The sequence below is a fragment of the Carya illinoinensis genome, chromosome 8, assembly GCF_018687715.1.
Source record: "Carya illinoinensis cultivar Pawnee chromosome 8, C.illinoinensisPawnee_v1, whole genome shotgun sequence".
Taxonomy (NCBI): domain Eukaryota; kingdom Viridiplantae; phylum Streptophyta; class Magnoliopsida; order Fagales; family Juglandaceae; genus Carya; species Carya illinoinensis.
In genome coordinates this window covers 29,765,701-29,787,252 of record NC_056759.1, presented here as the reverse complement: position 1 = coordinate 29,787,252, position 21,552 = coordinate 29,765,701, and the positions used below count along the sequence as shown (strand labels likewise).

At 38.7% G+C, this 21,552-nt stretch overlaps 1 pseudogene; it reads right to left on the bottom strand.

Annotated features, from left to right (window-relative positions):
* Positions 1-10,919: 10,919 nt before the first annotated feature.
* On the bottom strand, positions 10,920-12,504 carry LOC122274590 (annotated as a pseudogene).
* Between the last annotated feature and the right edge of the window lie 9,048 nt (positions 12,505-21,552).

Here is a 21,552-nt window from a genome sequence, read left to right as displayed (position 1 = left end):
TGTCCTCTTCTTTAGTTCCTTCTTACGAGTTTTAAGTTTGGCTGACTTCTTATTGGCTAGCTCTAGAGCTGAACAAGCAGCGTCTAGCTCCTGCTCCAGCAACTCTTGCTCCTCCCTCCTGCCATCGGAGCACTGTAGGGTTATCCGGCTCATTGCGTGAAGGGTTAAATTTTCCTTCACTATAGCCTCCTGACTATCCACGATGACGAAAAGCAACATTGCCAACAGAAATGAAAAGCAAGATAAGCAGTAGTACTCAAAAAGCCGATAAAGAAAGAAAAAGTGGAAGACAAAGTGAGATGGTGTACCTCGCAAAATATCCCCGATAGGTACTTGACAACCTAGTTTATTGCTACTTCATGATGCCCTCCCGTGGGCCGTTGGCTTAAGGGAGGAATAATGGTTGCCTTGTGGAGGGAGAGAGGAAGATCCAAATGTTCTCCTCCAAAAAGAGAACCTCCGAACAAACATCGCTGGCATGATTCTTCACCCACTCCCCCATGATGGTGGTGCATTTTTCTTCGACCGGGGAGAGTAAGAAGCGAATCACCCTGTCTTCAGGTACTTTGGCTCAAACAGACTGAGTGGGGAGCTTGCGACGGTTTGGACAGCCCTAAAAGGACTCCAACCTAGGGCCAGACGTGAAGAAAAACTTGGGTAACTAGTCCTTCACTTTGTAATACTTTGTCTCCATGAAAACCAGGGGTTGCTTCACTTTAAAGCTGCAATGGTGACTGTGGATATCCAGTACATTGTGGGTCAGAAGGAACTTACGGCCAATGAGATTGGCATATCCAAGATGTGAACTTTGTAAGGCCTGGTGCCAAAGAACACACCAGTCGGTCAGGTGACTGCGTGCATTGGAGTGAAGTTGTGATGGGGCTAAGCCAAGGAGATCTAGCACCTGACGAACTGGTCAGGAGAAAGGCAACCTCAAGCCATTGGTGAACATGACAGGGAAGAGGGCCACCTTTAGAAAAATGACATTGGGCATCGACAACCCCTTCGTTCAGGCCCAGAATCTTGAAGGTTACAGTGTCGGGAACTTGGTAGGCGGCGAGTATGTTCTCCAACGTCCGACAGTCGAGCACCAGCCACTGCTAGCAAAAGGAGGACCAATGTAGCTACTTTTTGCAAGAGTCACAGATTGTGCAGTTCTTTCTAGAGCCATTGGAGGAAGTAGGAGGGACAGTGAATAGGAAATGGTAAAGGATAGGAATCAACAAGGAGAAGAACCAGCAAGCAAATGTACTATAAAGGCATGCGGTAAGCCCCTCCAGTTTATAAACTAGAAGAAGAACAATCGTTTTGAAGAGACACGTGGCGAGAAGACGGAATGGGGTGGTTCAATTTCTAGGAAGTAAGTACTATGAGGTGACGGGAAAGCAAAGAGTCACCCGATGCGATTGAAGGGATGCCAACCGTTGCCACCTTCAGGAAGCGTGCCTACAAAGGCTAGAGCTAGGCCATCTTTTGGGAAGTATCGACAAGTCTTTCTCGACCATAAAGTTGGTACCCACTCCCTAGTGTGGAGCTAGAGTTGTGATAGCGTGAGTAGATGATGTATTGAATTCCCATCGGCCTTACCAGATGGAAATTAGTGGGGTGACTGTAAGGGGTTTTTCTTATCTACCCTTAGGCCTAAGATAGGGCGACTCGGGTGGGCAAGAAGTAGAGCCCAAGGCCTAGCAGCCCCGCCAAACTGACCCATGGGCAAGACCTAGGAGGGATGGGTCGGCCATCCAACACCTCGAGAGCTGCTCGACCCTCGAATGCCTATCTGCATGAGTGAACATGAAGCAAGGAGAAGCTTTTCAATGTCTGACACTGCTTCATCAACAAACCAGGAGAGAAACCAATATGGCCACATCAAACGGGGAACCATGCCGTATGATGTGGAAAAGGGACCCATGAGATAGAGAGGATCTACCCCCCTCCTCGAGCACCAATGTAAATACCCACCCCTAGGTACAAGGAAAGCTCTTCGGCTCTCTGCACATTTTACTTTATTATTTATTTGCAATCATCCAAGAATCCTTACTAACTTTAGTATCGAAGATTCCTCAACCCAGGCTGCCTTCATCTAACTTCATCTTCTCTGAGTTTTATAGGCCTATTATTGAATACTCGAGTCCCTGAAACTTGGCCTAGAGGTGTATGAAATATAACGTTAACATATTATTTCTCAAAACTAAATGAATCTCACTTAATTTGTATCTGGTCGGATGTGATGGACCTCTTATTGATGTGTTTCAAATTAATTGCAACGTTTCCATTTCAAGCTTGCAAGCTAGAGAAGATGGGCTAGGGGGATGTTTAGGAATAGAGATGCTTTCATCTCATGTCATTCTCCATGCATTTCATCTCCGTAATCTTGTAGATTTTGTGGAATCCTAAACATTTGAAATTCTTCATAAAAGTAGTAAGTGTTTTTTTTCTTTTCCCCCTAAGTAGTACACTATAAATATATAGAATAGTAACATGAGACAAGATAGAAGAGGGAGGGAAATCTGACATTCATCCCACACATTTCCCACAAGGGAAAGTCACCTAAAGCGATTTTGGTAAAGTTTGATAAATGGATTGTAATACGATGACCGAAAGTAGTAGTGAATTGATTTGTGCTGAATGGAGATTTTCACTATCTCTTTCTCACGATCTTTGGTTAGGAGAAGCGTCAAATCAACGGTGTATGACTATTAGGAATTGTGGAGGCGCGTGAAGACCACGTGCCACACTAGTAGACTAGAGGTTGGTAGGATGTAAGAGATTCGTGATAGTTGACCCCAAAAATGTCACATGTGAAGCAACATGCTCTCCCTGGTGCGGTGGCGCATGGATCTTACACTCGATTTGGGCCATGCGTGTGCGCTGCTCTTTTCGACAATCTGTTTTTGCCGTCAAAAGAATTGGTGGCTAGAGAGTCTTATGGTTTGGTGAGTGGCAGTTGTGGGTGGCTAAAAAGCAATTGATCGGCATTTCTCCGTGCTATGATAAAAAAAAAAAAAAAAAAAAAAGAAGAAGATAAAATCGAAAAAAGTACTGTAGGATAGTACGTATCGGGACTATACAGATGAGAAGATGGGATTTTTGGGCCTTAGGTAGAGAGCGTATTCGCTAGAGAGAGAGATGAAAAAAAAAAAAGCGATTAGGCTCTAATTCAAATTGTAGTAGTAAGTTGTTATTAATACATCATTGTTATTTTAAGCGGTGTAAATTAACCAGTAAACTATGAGCGCGCGAGTAGTATATGGTGAAGACTTGCTCATTAAAATTTTACTCGAACGCAAGTCCAACTCGAAATTAAATATACATGATAGTTTTAGGAACATGTTAATTAATACCGTTTATATCTTTAAATATTTAAGATATTTTCACCTAAGAAATTCAAGACGATACTATAAGAATAATAAATATTAAATTATATGTAATTCGAGTCTAAACGAGTATATACGTACGCGGCTGGTTTGGCTTGAGTTTTATACCATTTATATAATTTAATAATCAATATTGAAAATTTTGTATTCACAAGTCGAATTTGAGTGGTTTAATTGACTTATCAATCTCGATCGAGTGACTTATTATAAGTATTCTTGTCTAATATTTACATGATCCCAAGTAAACCTGTAGTACGTAAGTTCGTTTTAAGCCTCTTTACTTTCCAAGGTGTATGACGGAACTGGCCTGCATTTGATTCTTAGCTCTGAATTGGCTCTGAATAATTGAATTAGCTCTGAATTCTTACCACGTACGTACAAGATCGAAAATGTCTTGCTAGGAGAATTAAATGCACTTGTTTGTCAGAGCGTCGGTGCCGACGAATAAAGATTAAGAGAAATGCAAAATGAGTGAACACAGTTTCTTCATTATGCTTTTTTTAGGCATGAGATATTCCAAGCCAAAAAATGCATCTTTAGCACAATTTTACATAAAAGGAAAGGAAAAGTGCAATTAGGAGATCATTTCAAAATGGCTCAAACCAATTGAATGTGAAAACAATCTAAGGATGATTCATATGAAAAATTTTATTTACAGTCTTTAAATAGAGATTGTATGTACAAATTCTTTATTAAAAGAAGAAAAATATCATTTTAAGAGAGATATTTTAATATTTTTAAAGATAAAATTATGTATATTTATATTATAATATTTAAATAAAAACTGTACGTAGAATTGCTCGATCCATATATAGCACCAATAACACGGGCTTTACCTCGTGTGATCGATACTGATCTACCAACTTTACCAACTTTGTCCCTCAATCGAGTGTAACTTTCAGTAAGTATTGCCTTTTTACTAGTTACCTGAGAGAAAATGACCAGGTAAATACTTATCCAAAGTTGACCATTTAACTTTCTTGCGTGATATAAATAACCAAGTTTTTTTTTTTTTTTGAAATAGACTTCATCCATTCAATAAAACTAAAGTTACAATTATGATTAATCAATACAGAAAAAAAATCCAGATTACTAGCCTAACTGCTCAACTGTGAGGGGCTCCCTCGCTTATAAATTTCTTTATGACGGACATTATCTTAACTTCTATCTACTCTCAATTGACAATAGTCAATTGAGAAAACGCTCTGTTAAAAGAATAGAACTGAAACGACCTCTCTTCCGAAAAGGAGAGGTACTAACATGCTCCACCCTCCCAAGGAGGAGGAGTACAAACACCCACCTTCCTCCAACGGAGGAGTGAGACAACCACCCACCTTCCTCCAAAGGAGGAGTGAGACTCCACTGCTATGGATCTCAAGTCTAATAGCCTATTTCTTATTATTTATAAAGTAAAACAAACAAAGTACCTAAAAAGCAAAATACATGATCCAGTCTAAAACAAAAACATATGGGCTCAATCTTAACACATGGGCCCATTAAACAAAAAAGCCCATGAACCAAGTCTGATTGCAAGAGGGACCTAGGGTTTCATCATAAACATTTGCCGCCGCCTCCCTTTCCTCAATGGGTTCACCAACGCATGGACATCGGCTTCCGCAAGCGGTACACTGGAGCAACACTTTGGCAAGAGCACTGGCTTCTGCACATCCACGAGTCAACCATTTCCACACCTATCCTGCACGCAGGGTCCCCCCCCCCCCCGGCCGGCCGGCCGAGACCCATACCACCCTGCACCGCATTCCTCCACTTCAGAGGCAGTCGTTACCTTTCGGTAACGTCCACTGTGGGGTTGCCGTGTACTGGACAGACCATCCACATCTGCAAGAGGACTTGATCCTCTATTTTTTGCTTTGAAACCAGAGCATTTTCAAAAACCAACCGACCGAGAACATCCTTCCATTTCTTTCTCCGTTCACTTCTCCGACCATTTCTCGTGTGTGGCCATAATTGCATTTCAACTTTGTTGTCGACCAGAAAAAGGGAGAGAGAGGGGGATGAGCCACCGGGAATTTGGGCAATGCGCATGAGCCACAACATCACACCATCACCACAGTCCATCACCGAGCAACCTTATTCCAAAACCAGACGAAGCAGAAAAAAAAAACTAGCTAGACGAACAAGACAGAGCGGGGGAAGGGGAAGGGAGGAGGGAGCCGAGGCTCCCACCTCCCTGTTGAGGTGTTTGTGGGCATGAAGTTTCATGAATTAGGCCATGTTGATTGAAATAAGCTTGAAGTCGATGATTGACGTATTCGCCACCATTATCAGAGAGGAGAACCTGAATGTTGGCACCGTACTAAGTGCGAACCATAACATGAAATGTTTCAAAAACACGAAGAACTTCTGTGACACCCCTAACTCCCACGAATGGACATGTGGAAATCGAGTCGTCAGGATGATGACAACACGGGTCACACATTCCATCGCCAAGTGCCAAGTGTATGTACATGCAACATGTGTACATCAAAATAATGCAGCGGAATAATAAAGTGAGCCAACTAAGTACCAGAATTTGTTTAAACTTGCTTAAAAATAAGCATACTAAAAATATTACAAGTTTTCAATATCATCATAAACCAAAATACATAAATTAAATACAGAAATTATTTTTCAATAAATAACCAAAAGCACCAAATCAATCCTCCAGCGGAGCCGCCTCCTCAGGCTCAGCCTCCTCATCATCTGCATCTAAATCTACGGTACCAAAGACAGTACCACAGGTAAGTAACAATCCAAACAAACCTCAAGATAAAAAATACATTCATGCAATAACCAAATGCATGAACATGATGCCATATGCATATGTCCCAAAAATTCACATTTTTCAAAGCACGCCAAAATCCCATTTTGGCCCAAAACATTTCTTTCAAAACATTTCCTTCCAAGCTTGCAATTTTTCCAGAAAATGGCCCATTAACCAAACCATCAGAGCACTGTAGGCGGGAATCACAGGCGGAACTCTACCACCGTCCCTGCTTACCAACATCCCTACAAGTTTGTCTGTAGGCAGGAATCGCAGGCAGGACTTTACCACAATCCCTACGCCACGTGCACCGTAGGTGAGAATCACAGGTATAACTCTACCACCATCCCTGCTTACCACTGACTTAAACCAGTTAATCCAATCGTTCAAATATGCCCAAAATCATTTCTCGCTTGAAAACCCAGTTTCCAATTTCCAACACATATACATGTATGGAATTACACGAAAATCCAGTTTTCATTTTAAAAACATGAACATGTATGCACTATGCAATGTATGACATGAACCTAAATATCATCCAAACATAAATAACTCCATCCTCAAATCCATCCGACCCCTGATTCCTCGGATTTAGTCCAGCATAACCAACCAATCACAATTTATCGTAAAAGTAATAATATATTTAATTCTTAAAGGAAGTTTAGAAAATACTCACAGCGCTATATAATAATTTTCGGAGGATCAAGGGGCTGCAAAAGTTGAAGGAAAAGCAAGGTAACAGTATAAAATACATTGTGGTCGTGGGTTGGAAAATGCCCACTTTTGAATGGGGACGAACCAAGGCTTGAGATTGATAGAAAATGGCTTAGAGGTGTTTATGAAACCAGTGGAAGTGAGGGTTGGCCATGGGTGGCGGCGAAAATGGTGGTGGAAGCGAAAAGAGACCAAAATGGAGTTGAGCTTGTGGGGGTTGCTCCGGTGATGGATTGGAGCTGGAAATGGGTGGATTACATCGGCAAGAGGTCGGTGATGAAGTGGTGAAGAACTGGTAGCCGAAGGTGAAGCGATGGCGGCACTAGAGCAAAATGACGTTGTGGCTAGGAGGAGCTCGTGGTGGTTAATGGCGGTGCGGGAGTGGCTGAAAATTGGTGGGAGAGCTCGCCGGCCGGTGGGGAGACAAATGGTGGTGAGTGGAGGTGGACTGGAGGAGAAGAAGGAAACGGCATGGAGAGAGAAGAGAGAGAGGGTGAGCGTGGGGAGAGAAGAAACCTGGAGGAAAAAGAAAGAAAGAGAAGAAAGAAGAAAAAAAAAAAAAGAAAGGAAAGAGGAAAAAGAGAAAAGGAAAAGAGAAAAAGAAAAGATGGGGAAAAGAAATGAGGTCCAGTACTCACCTCTAGGGTCTAGAAACTGATCCAACGAAAATAATTTGAAAAACTATAAATAAAATAAAATAATCTAAACACAATATTTAGCTATAATAAAATAATTAATTGATAAAAACTAACAACAAAATTTAAAATCCAAACATAAACTAAATTAAATTAAAGAGCAATTTAAACACAAAATTACAATAATTAATAATAAGAAAGCACCTTAAAATAAATTTCACAACTAAATAAATCCAATTAAAATTCGATACATTTAAAATAAAAGAACCATTATTTCAATTAAATTAAAAATACTTATTCAATAAACACACATGTAAAAAGGGGATATCACAACTTCATCTTTGTTTTTCATTAAGTAAAGCTACGTCATAAGGTACAATCATCCAAAAATATGACAAACCAACTGAATCTAGACATACTAGTCATAGGTGAGGGACCCCACACATCAGAATGAATCAATGCAAATGGAGTGACACTTTTATTCATGCTTAATGGATAAGTGGTTTGGTGGCTCTTTGCCAAAATACAAGTATCACATTAAAAAGTAGAAGCTTGTAAATACATAAACAAATCAGGAAAAACATGCTTCAAATAGGTAAAAGAGGGATGCCCCAAGTGATGATGCCAAAGCCAAATCTGTTGCTCTTTAGCACTAGTCGGATGATGCATGTGATGTGCCTATCCCGTATTGAAGTCGTCCATATAATATAGTCCCTCTCACCTAGTACCATGCCCAATTATCTTCTTTGTGAGAATATCCTAAAGAAAATAAAAAGTTGGATAAATCAGTACAACACATCCCATGGAACAAGTAAAGTGTTGGATAAATGCAGAGAGGGAGATAGAGTCACAGAGACCGCTCTCGTGACTAGGGAGATAACCCCATTAGCATTGGCAATACTGGTGTGTCATGGAGGAGAAGTATACGAGAAGTCCATAGCATTAAAGGTCATGTGGCTGGTGGCCCCAAAGTCAAGGAGCCAAGCAGAACTATCCGCATCTCGGTTAGAACTAAAAAGAGCAAAACCTAAGGTACCTGGGTTCGATTGAGAGGATTCATCTTGGATGGGCTGGTGGAATGAGAGAAAGATGTGGTTCAGTAGCGGCAATTGCAACCTTGCTAATGCCTTCGCTAGTGCCAATAGCATCGTGACTCTTTCAGGCTTGTAGGTCATGCCACCAGTTAGGTACCCATTCAATTGGAAGCAATTTTTATGGGTGTGTTTTTGATTACTGCAGTGAGAGCATTTGGTACCCTCAGAGGGGCCTCAAGTCTTGGAAGATTTGCCATGGGCAGAAGATCCCAACGTGAGACCTTTGCAGGCCAAAACCGTGCCTTGGGTGACATCGACATCCCTTGTGTTCATCACCTGCTATCGTATGGCCTCACTTCGAACATGGGCATAATCTTGCTCAACAGTGGGGAAAGGATTCATCTTGAGGACATTGGCACAGATTTCATCTGGTCGATCATCAACTCCATCCAAGAAAACGAAAACATAAAAACGGTCTTCTTGGGTGAGCTGATTATAGTGCTAAATATCAATAGGACATTCCATAGGATTCGGGCGGAAGAAGTCAATTTCACACCATAGACTCTGTAAATCATTGTAGTATTTTTTAAGAGAATTGGTGCCTTGTCGTAGTCGAGTCACATGGAGCTTGTATCACTACCATCAAAATAAGTAGTGCAATGGAATCGCAAACTGCTTTAGCCATGGAGAAACAGATGAAGTTGCCAATCAGTGAGGGATTAATGGAGTTAATTAACCATGCTTTAACAATGGTGTTGTCAGTATGCCACTTGCAAAAGGAGGGGTCGATTGTGAGTGGTTGGGGTGAGTCACCAATTTGTCTTTGCTAGAGATATACATCTTGACAACCTGGGACCACAAAGCATAGTTGGAACCATCCAACTTGATGCCAATCGGAGCAGTAAAAGTTTCAGTAGTGATAGTCGGGGACTAGGGTTTGGTCAAAGCTTCGGTCATCTTGGTAGTCAATTCGAGAATGGAGTCAGAAAAGTAGGACGAGTCGCTGGACGTGTGTGAATCGCCGGAGTCTGCCATGGGCAGGACAATGAATGAACCGGATGAGACGGTGGTTAGACAGTGATACTGGAGAAACATAAATCGTCTGGCTATGATACCATGTCGAAAATTTGTATTTCCATTCCGTATATTTTACGTTTACATGGAGAACAATATACATAGGTAACAAGAACATAAACCTAATCTTGGATATACACGACTACAGCTAGAATCACGCACTCCTTTACCTATGTAATATTACAAATATGAAGTTCCTATAATTTCTCTTGTTTGTTTCTAATGATAACTCATGCCAACAGTAAAACAGTGGTATGGAAGGGTAGTAAGCCTATCATTATATTATAAAATATTATTCTTTCTACCACATGGACGTTATCATGAAACTGCCGGCCCATGTAATTGGTACCGAAGGAAAATTATCATATATTGATGATATAATTATAAAGAATCAAGAACGGGATAAAATCTCATTATCTTTTGAATTTGTTTTGGTAAATAAGAAAAATTCCTTTTTACATACTTACAATTCTCAATGATGATTATGGTGCTATTTGGATGTTGAGATTGTGTCAATCCATCTCATCTCAATAGGGACTATCTCATGTCAGCTGCATCCAAATACTATTTAAATACAAATGTTTTTCAATTTTAAATTTTAAAGTTTTTAATTTTGTCATCTAATCATTACAACTTTCTCAAACTTTCAAATAAAAAAAAAATCAACTTTTTCAAATCTCAAACAAAAATTATATTAAAAAAGTTATATTCTAATAATATTTTAACTTTATAATTTTTCTATTCAATTTTTATCTCTTTTTCCAAAACTGTGTAAAATCTTAACTCAAACCATTCCACTACTATTCACATATTATTTTATTATTATTCACATGAGAATACTGCTACATCCACAAATGAATTACACAAAACAATCCCACAAACTTATATGGTTTTATCTGATCTGCTAGATCTAGTACTTTATAATAAAAGTAATTTTACAATCTGATGAACTACATCATTTTATGGGATTGATTTTATGTAATCCCTTTGTGGCTAGAGTATTATTTCCCTTCACATGATATTTCATTATTATTTACAAATTTCTTATCTCATTTCATTTCATCTCATCTTATTTCAACATCCAAATAATAACTATTTTTACCTTTTGATCTTTTGAGCAAAAATTGTAAGGTAATAAAATATATAAAAAATATTAGTGGCATAAATCATATTGGCGATCCAGACTATTATATATATCTCTATAGCTCCATTATTTTCAACTTTAACCCGCGTGAGGGATCATACTTCGACAATAAAAAAGTAAACAAGGAAAATAAAGTGATAATGTCGAAAATAATGGAGCTCTCATGTAATGGTACAATAGAAAAAACAATTAACCAACATGAGGGCCGGACACGGCCCTGATGATGACATGATCACAATGTTAAAACATGATCTTCAACAACGTTTCCCAACCAATGTTAAAAGAACTCGATCCTGACAATTAATATTGCTTACTCTCATCACTTTCTAGCCCTTGGTAATGATCTGCCTGTGGTTCTCAAGCAATTCAACAAATTTGTCGACGTAGCGGTGCTGGAGCTCCTTATTCCCAAATATGGTGGTCATTTCCTTGGCTTTGTCTCTGTATATCTGACCCTCTGCATCCTTCATTGCCAACCTCAAAGTTTGTGCCACTGAGTCCCTCGTAAATGACCCATCTTCCTCCTTCATGAGAATCTCAACTCCTGCCTGCCTCTCTTCCAAGAATCTAGCGACTAATCCTTGGTCTCCAATGAAAGGAAGCACGATAAGTACACGTCCAAACTGAAATGCCTCTGTTACTGAACTCCAACCACAGTGAGTCACGAAACCCCCAAATGACTCATGACCTAATATCTTGAACTGAGGTGCCCAACCTGTCCAAACAATCCCACGACCTTTGGTTTGCTCCTCGAACCCTTCCGGTAGCTCAATCGATTCCCCACCCTCTGACTTTCTTAAAGCCCAAAAGAATGGCAGCCTTGATTGCTCTAGCCCCAGAGCCAACTCATTGAAGTCTTCTTGACTCGGTCGGATTTCACTTTCGAGTGCTACATAAACCACTGACCCTTTCTCTTGGTTGTCTAGCCACTCAGCAATTGCGTCCCAAGTGCTATCTTTATTGTCATTGCCTTCTTGTGGCGAGGGTGGCAATAAGCCGACGGGAACTACGGGTATATGGAGAAGCTCTCCGAAGAGATTCAACCACTCGGGTTCGACTTCTATGCATGTTTTAATAGCGACGACTTCGGTGCCTAAGCACACCGTCATGAAACGAAACAAGTCCGAAACACCGGAGGCATTCACTTCAGTGTTTTCAAAGAGCTTTTTCGCCTCATAAGGCCGATACACTATTCTGGATGGAAAGGGGATCCATCTGGGAGGAACAAGGAAATGTTCGAGTTCTGTTCGTGTGCTGGGGTCGGGCTCGTCTGTTGTTTCCAACGACGCCGACAACGGCAACTTTGGTGGGCCAAAGAAACACATGAATGATACGTTGAAAACACTGAAGAAAGCCCGCGAGATACCAAGTCTAGCTGCAATTGGTGGTAACCAGTAAGGGGCAAAGTCATGAATGATCCAATCAGGGCTCGAACTTTCCAAAACATAGACGAAGGTTCTTGGAGACCATCGTAAGCTATCTTAAGATATGGAATTACGTTGTACGGTACGTCCATGGTCGCCTCTGCATTTTCCGGCAGGTTGTCGACATGGGGTAATGGAAGCTTCACCAAAGTTATCAAAGGTGCAACATTTGGAGGGATGTTGGGGAGGCGTTCAATGTTTCTAGCTGTTGATATGAAGGAAATACGATGGCCCTTTCGCCGGGCAATGAGCTTGCCGAGCTCCAAAAATGGGATTATGTGACCAAAAGCTAACCATGGGAATATGGCTATATGAAGCTGCTTCTTGGGCTCGGTCATGGCGTCAACTTTCAGATGTGGTGGCGTTCCGAGATTTTTTTTTTAATCTTTCGCTACACTTGAATAATTCAATGCCAAAAATTTCAATGCCAAAAATTTAATTGACTTCTGTGCGAATAAATCCAGGATCTTGTTTGAATATATAAAATTATTAAAATTTTCATAAATTTTATTTTTAAACTTAAATCAAATACAAAATAATTTTGAATTTTGAATTTTTAACTTTTTGATCTAATTATTATCTAATCTTTTTTCAAACACAAAAAATCAACATAATTTTTACCAATTTTAAAACAAGAATTAGAATGTTCAAATGATTTTTCAACTATATAATATTTTTATTCAACTTTTTTCTCCTCATTAATTTGTTAAAACCTAATAAAATATCTTCACTCAAAACCGTTTCTATTCACAAAATTATGAGGTACTCTAAGGCCCTATTTGGTTTCACAAATGGTCTCAACCAAAGTTTTGAAATCCGTTTCATTTAGCGTTTCAGTTGAGGCACTGGATCGGAATATTTCGATACCAGTACGTTTCGGTGTACCGTTTCGGGATAGACAATAAATAAATAAATTATATATAAAAACTATATTTTAAAATAACACCAATACAAGTTTTAAAAGTATACATACTAAGAAACTTAATAATATTTTTTAATATAAATCTTAAAAATATACATATACATAAAACACATATTTATTAATATATTTATTTTATTTTTAAAACTATAGTAAATCCCTAGTTGACTTGCATGCAGAATTTTTATAAACTACAATAAATTTAACTTTTATTTGAGTTGGTCGTTTGGTGAATTTAAAAACCACAAATATAAATATATATATATATATATATATAAACTTTGACTTGACAGAAAACGTACAAAACAAGTAAAAAGTATAAAGTGATAAAAATTTTGGCAGAGGGTTGGAGTAGGGTACGGAAAGGGGTATTTGGATTCTAAAAGTATAATTTTGTCTATTATTTTTTAACTTATTTACAAGAGAGTCATTCCTTTAATCTGAATTTTAATTTTAGACCGGAATTACTATTTTGGTCGGAATATTGGAATTCGGCTGGAATTGACCGGAATTGACTAGGACGGCCGGAATTTGACCCGAAACGGAATAGATATCTACCCCATGTGTGACGCCCCCAAAATCCCCACGCCCGAACACGGGGAAATTGAGATGTCCGGATGGAGACAACCCGAGTCACCATCCCATCGTCGGGTGCCGAGTGTGTGCAAGGCAACATATGTATACAGAGAAACACGCAGCGGATAAAGAAAGCCATAACTAAGTACCAGAATTTTTCTTAACGTAATATAAGCTGTTTAAAACGTACATAGATAAATATTACAAAACACGGATACAGTTTTAAACAAATATAAAGATAGCATCAGCAACCCGGCGGAGCCGCATCCTCGGGCTCAGCCTCCTCCTCTTCGTCCTCTAACTCTGCACCAAAAGCTACGGAACCACGAATGGTACCGCAGGTAAGTAAAACCCAAACACTACCAGATAAAAACACATAAAACTCATACAAGATGCATGAAACATGCCCAATGCACAAAGCCCACAAAAAACCCAAGTTTTCCACACACGCCAAAAAACCCATTTGGCCCAAAAGTATATCCTTTCTGAAAAACACGCCAAAAGTCACATTTGGCCGCCAAAAGTCAATTTGGCCCAATATCTCGCCAGAAGTCCACTGGCCCAATATCTTGCCAGAAGTCCATCTGGCCCACGCCAAAAGTCCCATTTGGCCTCACAAACCATTATCCAATTTTAACCGTATGCACCATGACCTCCCCTAGGGGTCATCCGCACACCCTGGCTCCGGTGTCACACCGTAGAGTACCACCACGCATGTGACACCTAACGAGCAATGCCCAGTTCCGCGCCTCCCGCGCGTGCGTAGCCAAGCATCCTCTAGCCCTCGCCAGCGAAGGGCCACAGAGTCGGTGAGTAGGGCGATGCCCGGTTCCGCGCCCGGCGCGTTCGTAGCCAAGCATCCCCTAGCCCCGCTCCCGTCATCTCTCTCGACAACTCAGGGGACATCACTCAGTTTATTCCGCTCCCGAGTGACCAGAGGAGCTCCACCGAGATAATAACCCATCCCGGCTTGGGCTCGTGATACACACGCACCCGTAAAACCACTCACGCCAATACACAGGCTTTTCACACATGAACAAAAACACACATGCATGCACCATGAAATGCCAAATCAATGCATAATAAAATAACCAACCAACATACATCAATTAAACAGACAACTCCGTCCTCCATCCATCCAACCCCCGAAACTCCTCGGACTCAGTCCGGAATCAACAACCAACAACAGTAAAATATTTGAATGAGCAATATACATTAAAATCTGAAAATAGGGTTTGGAAAATACTTACAGCGCTATACGGCAATTTTAGAAAACAAGCGGCGTTGCAAGCGGCGGAAAAACAGCAACGTCACAGTGAAAATTCACTGTGGCCGTGGGTCTGAAAAACCCACTTTTGAACGGGAACAAACTAGGACACGAGATTGATGGGGGATGGTCAAGGGATGGTTGTGAAGCTAATGGAAGTGACGGACGGCCGTGGGTGGCGGCGGAATGGCCGGAAATGGCCAAAAAGAGCAGATCGGAAAACAAGCTCGTGGGAGCTGCTCCAGTGGTCGTTGGAGGCCGGAAACGGGTGGGTTAGGACGGCAAGGGACCGGTGATGAAGTGGTGAAGAAATGGTGGCCGGAGGTGGAGCGACGGCGGCGGATCGGAGTGAAATCCGTGGAGGCTTGTTGGGCTTTTTCCGGCCAAATAGCCGGCCGGTTGGGGGTGGTTTTCGGTGGGGAGGCGCACCGGAGGGAGGGGAAGAAAATGGGACCGGTGGGGGTCCGGTTGGTGGCCGGATGGCGCTGGGCTGGAGGAGAGAGAGAGACGACGCGGGGGAGAGGGAGGAGAGAGAGAGAGCACGGGGGGGGTTCGGTCGAGCGGGAGAGGAGAGAAAGAAAAGAAAAAAAAAAGAAAAAAAAAAAAGAAAAAAGAAGGAAAAAAAGGAAAAGAAGGGAAAAGAAAAAGGAAAAAGAGAAAAAGGGAAAAAGATGTGAAAAGAGATGAGGTCCAATCCTCACTCCAGGAAAACGAAACAAACCGCCAAAAAGATTAAAACCACAAAACAACTTAAAGAAATAAAACACAACCTCAAATAAAATAAATTAAATTAAAACCCAATTTTTTTTTTAAAACGCAAATAAATTAAAATAAATAGCTAATATATAATTAAAATAAAAACAAATATTTCAGCGAAAATACACTAAAAAACGGGTCATCACACCATGCAGTCACTGTTCCAGCACGAAAAATTCCTGCCATTTTGGTCGGAACGGAACGGTTTTTAAAACTTTGGTCTCAACCCATCTCATTTCATCTCAATATCTAAATATTATTCAAATACAAATACTTTCGATTTAAATTCTTAACTTTTCAACATATTTTAACTATTCATTATCTAATCATTACAACTTTTTCAAATAGAATACAAAAAATAATTCAATATTTTGAAATCTTAAATAAAAAATAATATTAAAAAATTATATTGTAATAATATTTTAATTTTATAATATTTTTACTCAATTAAGTAGTCAAAAAATACGTAAGCGTTGTATAATCTCCTTAAAAAGAATGAGTATATACGAAACCATTCTTTTGATAGAAATATTATTACTTTACTTAATCTGCTCCAATATTGGGAAAACTCCATTTTGGCTTTATCTGAAAAAAATCGTGAGGGGACTTTGTTCCAAGGTGGACCCAACTCCATCTTTCCTGCACATGGGGTTAAAAACTTTGAAGGAAAGACTCAGATTTGTAATATTCTGTAATGCTCGAGTAAGGTTTGAACTTTGTGTCAAAATTATGAAGCCTAGAAAATGACTTCTTGGTTTATTCATGAATGACTTGTACAATATATATATACAATGTGAATGAGTCGGTGCAAATAATAGACTTAAAGTAAGTAATCAACTTGAACTTGAACTCTATTTACAAATGAACTATTTACATAGAAACGTCTAGAATCTTAATGCTGAGCTGGAAGTTATTCTAGAAGTTGTAATAGGCCCCTCAAGATGGAGTGTGTAGGTTGTGAACACCCATCTTGGATAGAAGATTAACAAAAGGAACATAGCCAAGAGGCTCAGTAAGAATGTCTGCAAGTTGGTGACGAGACTTGACATGTAGTGTTGGAATATACAAACTCAAATTGAAGCATTAGAGTTAAAGTCACGGGAAGCTAAACAGAGAAGTTCAAAAGATGAGGAAGTTGCTATATGACAGTTAAGTTAGTTGAAGTGGAGGATGAGATGAATTAATCAACTGCCAAAGCTTTGATATCTGAATAGTCAAGTCATAAGGCTTACATTGCCAATACGTGTATCTAAATAGTAGTGATGTATAGCATTTAGTCATTCAATTCATTTCAGTTATAATGGGAAATCAATTCATTTTAGTTTTAATGGGAAATCACATTGATTTTTCTCTCAAAGCTTTAGTCTTTGCTCTGTTTTCAATTAACATATTTGACTTGGTATCATCGAGTATCAAATTTTCGTTACTTTCTTCATCATTTTCTTGATATTCTTTCATCTTTCTTGTTGATTTCTTGCTGCTATGGAATCTTCTTCTAATATGGCAAACTCTTTTGCTTCTTCTTCAATAAATCCATCTAATGATTCATCAAGCCCTTACTATCTTCATCCTGGTGACAACCCTGGAGCCCTCCTTGTTTCTGAAAATTTCAATGGTATGAATTATGTTGCTTGGAGTCGATCAATCTCCATTGTTCTTATTGTAAAGAATAAGCTTGCTTTCATTGATGGAAGTCTACCTCAACCCAGTCCCGATAACACTCGACTTCAAGTTGCTTGGCTGTGAGCAAACAATCTTCTCTTGTCTTGGTTGATGAATTCAATTGCAAAAGAGATTTGGGGAAGTCTTCTTTATTTAAATATTGCTTCTGATATTTAGGATGAACTAAATGTTAGATACCTTCGCAGTGATGGTCCACAAGTTTTTACATTGGAGAAATCTTTAAGCTCTATTTCTCAAGGCTCAAACTCAATCACTGAATATTTTAGTGGTTTCAAAATTTTATGGGATGAATACATCAGCTATCGTCTTCTTCCTAAATGTATTTGTGGAATTATGAACACTTGTACTTGTGCCATCTTAAAGAATCTTGTTGATCCTCAAGAAGCAGATTATGTGATGAAATTCTTGGTTGGTTTACATGACTTTTTTTCCGAAAACAACTACTGCTTCTTTCTCCTTTACCATCCATGGGGAAGGTTTTTTCTTTGTTGTTGTAAGAAGAAAGCCAAAGATCTTTGACAAATGCAGTAGGGCTTCCTCTTGATTCTGATGCTATGGCTGCTGTACAACCATCAATACAATTTTTTTTCTAATGTCTCCAAGTTCAACAAAACCAAAGGAAAACCTGATGTCACTTGTTCCCATTGTGGATTTCCTGGACACCTTGCAGACAAGTGTTTTCAGATCATAGGTTATCCACCAGGGTGGAAAGGCCCTCAAGGAAAAAGATTCAATTCAACATGATTGATGCAAACATTGCATCTTCTCTAGAGCAAAACTCAAATATCTCAAACATGTCTTCTTCTCAAGAGCAAATAAAGAATCTGATAACTCTTGCTAACAGCTTATCTACTTCACCTATCAATTCTAATTCTATATTCAATACTGCCTCCACATCAATCACTTAACCTTTTGTCTAGCTGCTGCCTCTTTGAACAAAAATTCTCCTTGGATACTTTATACTGGAGCAACAAATCATATAATATGTTCTCCCCATTTTTTCACATCAATAAAAATACCCACAAAACCCTCTTCGGTCCATTTACCAAATGGTCAATCTGTTCCTATTAGTTTTACAGGCACTATCAAACTCTCTTATGATTTAGTGCTACATAATGCTCTCTACATTCCTTCTTTTCATATCAATCTCATTTCTGTCCAAGATTGACTAAAGAAAATTCTATTGCCTTGTTTCTTTTTCAATCTAAATGTATCTTGCAGGACCTCAGCAAATGGAAGATGATTGAGCTTGCTGAAGTTAGAGCTCACCTATACCACCTAACTAATTTTCCTGCTGATACATAGAACGCATTATTTGACTCAAACAGTTCTTTTTTGGCCAACACATCTACCATCAGTCCTGACATATGACATTTTCAGTTGGGACATCTTTCTATTGCCAAATTAAAAAGCATTAGTTCTATTGATCCTTCTGTAAAATCATCTCACAATTATGTTTGTGAGATTTTTCCTCTAGCTCGACAAAAGAAACTATCATTTCTTGTATCACAAAACAATGCAAATAAAGCCTTTTAGTTAGTACATTGTGACATTTGGGGTCCATTCTCCACTATCTCTCATTCTGGTTACAAATTGTTTCTTACAATTGTAGATGATCATACATGTTTCACTTGGCTTTATCTTATGAAAACAAAATCAGAAACTCGATCCTTACTTATCAATTTAATTGCTTATGTTTAAACTCAATTTAATACCCAAATACAAACACTTAGAATAGATAATGGCCAAGAATTCAATATGCCTACTCTCTATAAAAAAATATGGTACGATCCATCAGCTATCTTGTGTAGAAACTTCTGAGCAAAATTGTAGAGTTGAAAGAGAATACTAGCATTTGTTAAATATAGCTAGAGCCCTCATTTTTCAATCCAAATTACCTTTACCATATTAGAGTGAGTGTGTGTTAATTGCCACACATCTCATTAATCGAACTCCCTCATCTGTGCTAGACAATAATACACCATATGCTCTTCTTTTTCAAAAACCACCTGCATACAACGATCTTAAAGTTTTTGGTTGTTTGTGCTTTGCTAGTACTATCCAAAACAGTTGAGGTAAATTTCAACCTAGAGCCTTAAAATGCTTGTTCATTTGTTATCCACCTAATATCAAAGGATATAAAGTTCATGATCTTCTTACTCTTTTTATTTTCTAGAAATGTTACATTTCATGAATCAGTCTTCCCTTCCATACCAAACACCAATCACATACTTTATGTATTTCTTGATTTTCCTTCAGTATATGATTTCACCATACCTTCCACTTCATCTTTTGAAATTACAATACCTTCCACTTTATCTCCTGAAATTACAGTATCTCCTATTTCACCTTCTTAGATTACAGCACCTCTCATTTCCCAAATTAACCATGAAACTATAAACCTTAGAAGATCTGAGAGAGTAAGGAATCCTCCCCCATAGTTGCAAAACTTTTATTGTGGTAATATGGTTAAGCCTGGTTCAACATCTCAGGAATCTTTCAATTTCTGTCTTCCTTCTCCTGGTAAGCCATATTCTATTGCTAATTTCCTTTCCACTACTAAATTGTCTCCTACATATAGAGCTTTTACTTCGACTTTATCTTCTACTTTTGAGCCTAAGACTTTCAAACAAGCTAGCTCACATCCTCAATGGCAAACTATCATATCAGATGAAATTAAAGCTCTTGAATTAAATAAAACTTGGGAACTTGCACTTCTATTTCCAAATAAGTTGCAATAGGATGTAAGTGAGTTTATCGTGTTAAATACAAAGTTGATGGCACAACTGAAAGATATAAGGCTAGATTAGTGGCAAATGGGTACACTTAACAAGATGGCCTTGATTTCTATGATACATTCTCCCCTGTGGCTAAAATGACAACAATATGCACTTATCAATTGCTACAATGAAGCATTGGCATTTACATCAACTTAATGTAAACATTGCTTTCCTCCATGGAGACTTGAATGAAGAGATATACATGCATCTGCCACCAAGGTATTCCTCACCAACTGATCCTAGAGTTTTCAAACTCAAAAGGAGGCTATATGGTCTAAAACAGGCCTCTAGACAGTGGTTTTCTAAGCTGTCATCCTCCTTGCTTCAGTTTGGTTTTACTCAAGCAAAGTCTGATTCCTCTTTGTTCACTAGACATAATTCAACCAGTTTTGTGGCACTCTTGATTTATGTTGATGATGTCATCATTGCTTCTAATAATCTTGATGAGATAGCTACTATTAATAAGTTTTTACATGACTCTTTTACAATAAAAGATTTGGGGGAACTGAAGTATTTTTTGGGGATTGAAGTGGCTAGATTAGCCAAAGGTATCTCTTTGTACCAATGCAAGTATGCTTTAGACATCCTGCAAGACAGTGGTTTTTTAGGATGCAAACCTATAGCTTTTCCTATGGAGTCTACACTAAAGTTGAGTGCTAATGATTCATCTCCTCTTTTGTCAGATCATGCACTATATAGAAGACTTGTTCGTCATCTATTATACCTCACTATAACCAGACCTGACCTATCTTAATCAATACAAGCACTAAGCCAATTCATGGCTAATCCTAGTACCAAGCATCTTCAAGCTACCGAGAGGGTTCTTAAATACATCAAAGCAACACCATATTAGGGCATCTTTTTATCTACAGATTCTCCTCTTCATTTAAAAGCCTATTCAGACAGTGTCTGAGGTGGATGTATTGACTCCAGAAAGAGTGTCACTGGCTTCACAGTGTTCATTGGAAACTTTCTCATCTCATGAAAGTCAAAGAAACAACCAACTGTTAGTCGATCCTCAGTTGAGTCTGAATATAGAGCTCTAGCCTCTACCACATGTGAACTTCAACGGTTAATCTATCTACTAGCTGACTTTCATTTTCCTCATCCATAATGTGATAACCCATATTTACGTGTATTTTTAATTGAATAATTATTATTAGTGTTTCTTTTATTTTAAATTTAATGTGTTTATTGTTGTATTATTTTGTGATTTCTAAGTTAGGAAATTTATTTAATTTGCTTTCTTGCTATTAATTATTGTTTAATATTTAAGTTGTTCTCTATTTTAATTTATTTCATTGTTGGGCTTATTTGTTTTATTTTATTAATATTTAGTTGTAGTATTTTTAGTTGTCTTTCATTTATTCTTATTGTACCTTTTTATTTTGTGGACCTTCTATTT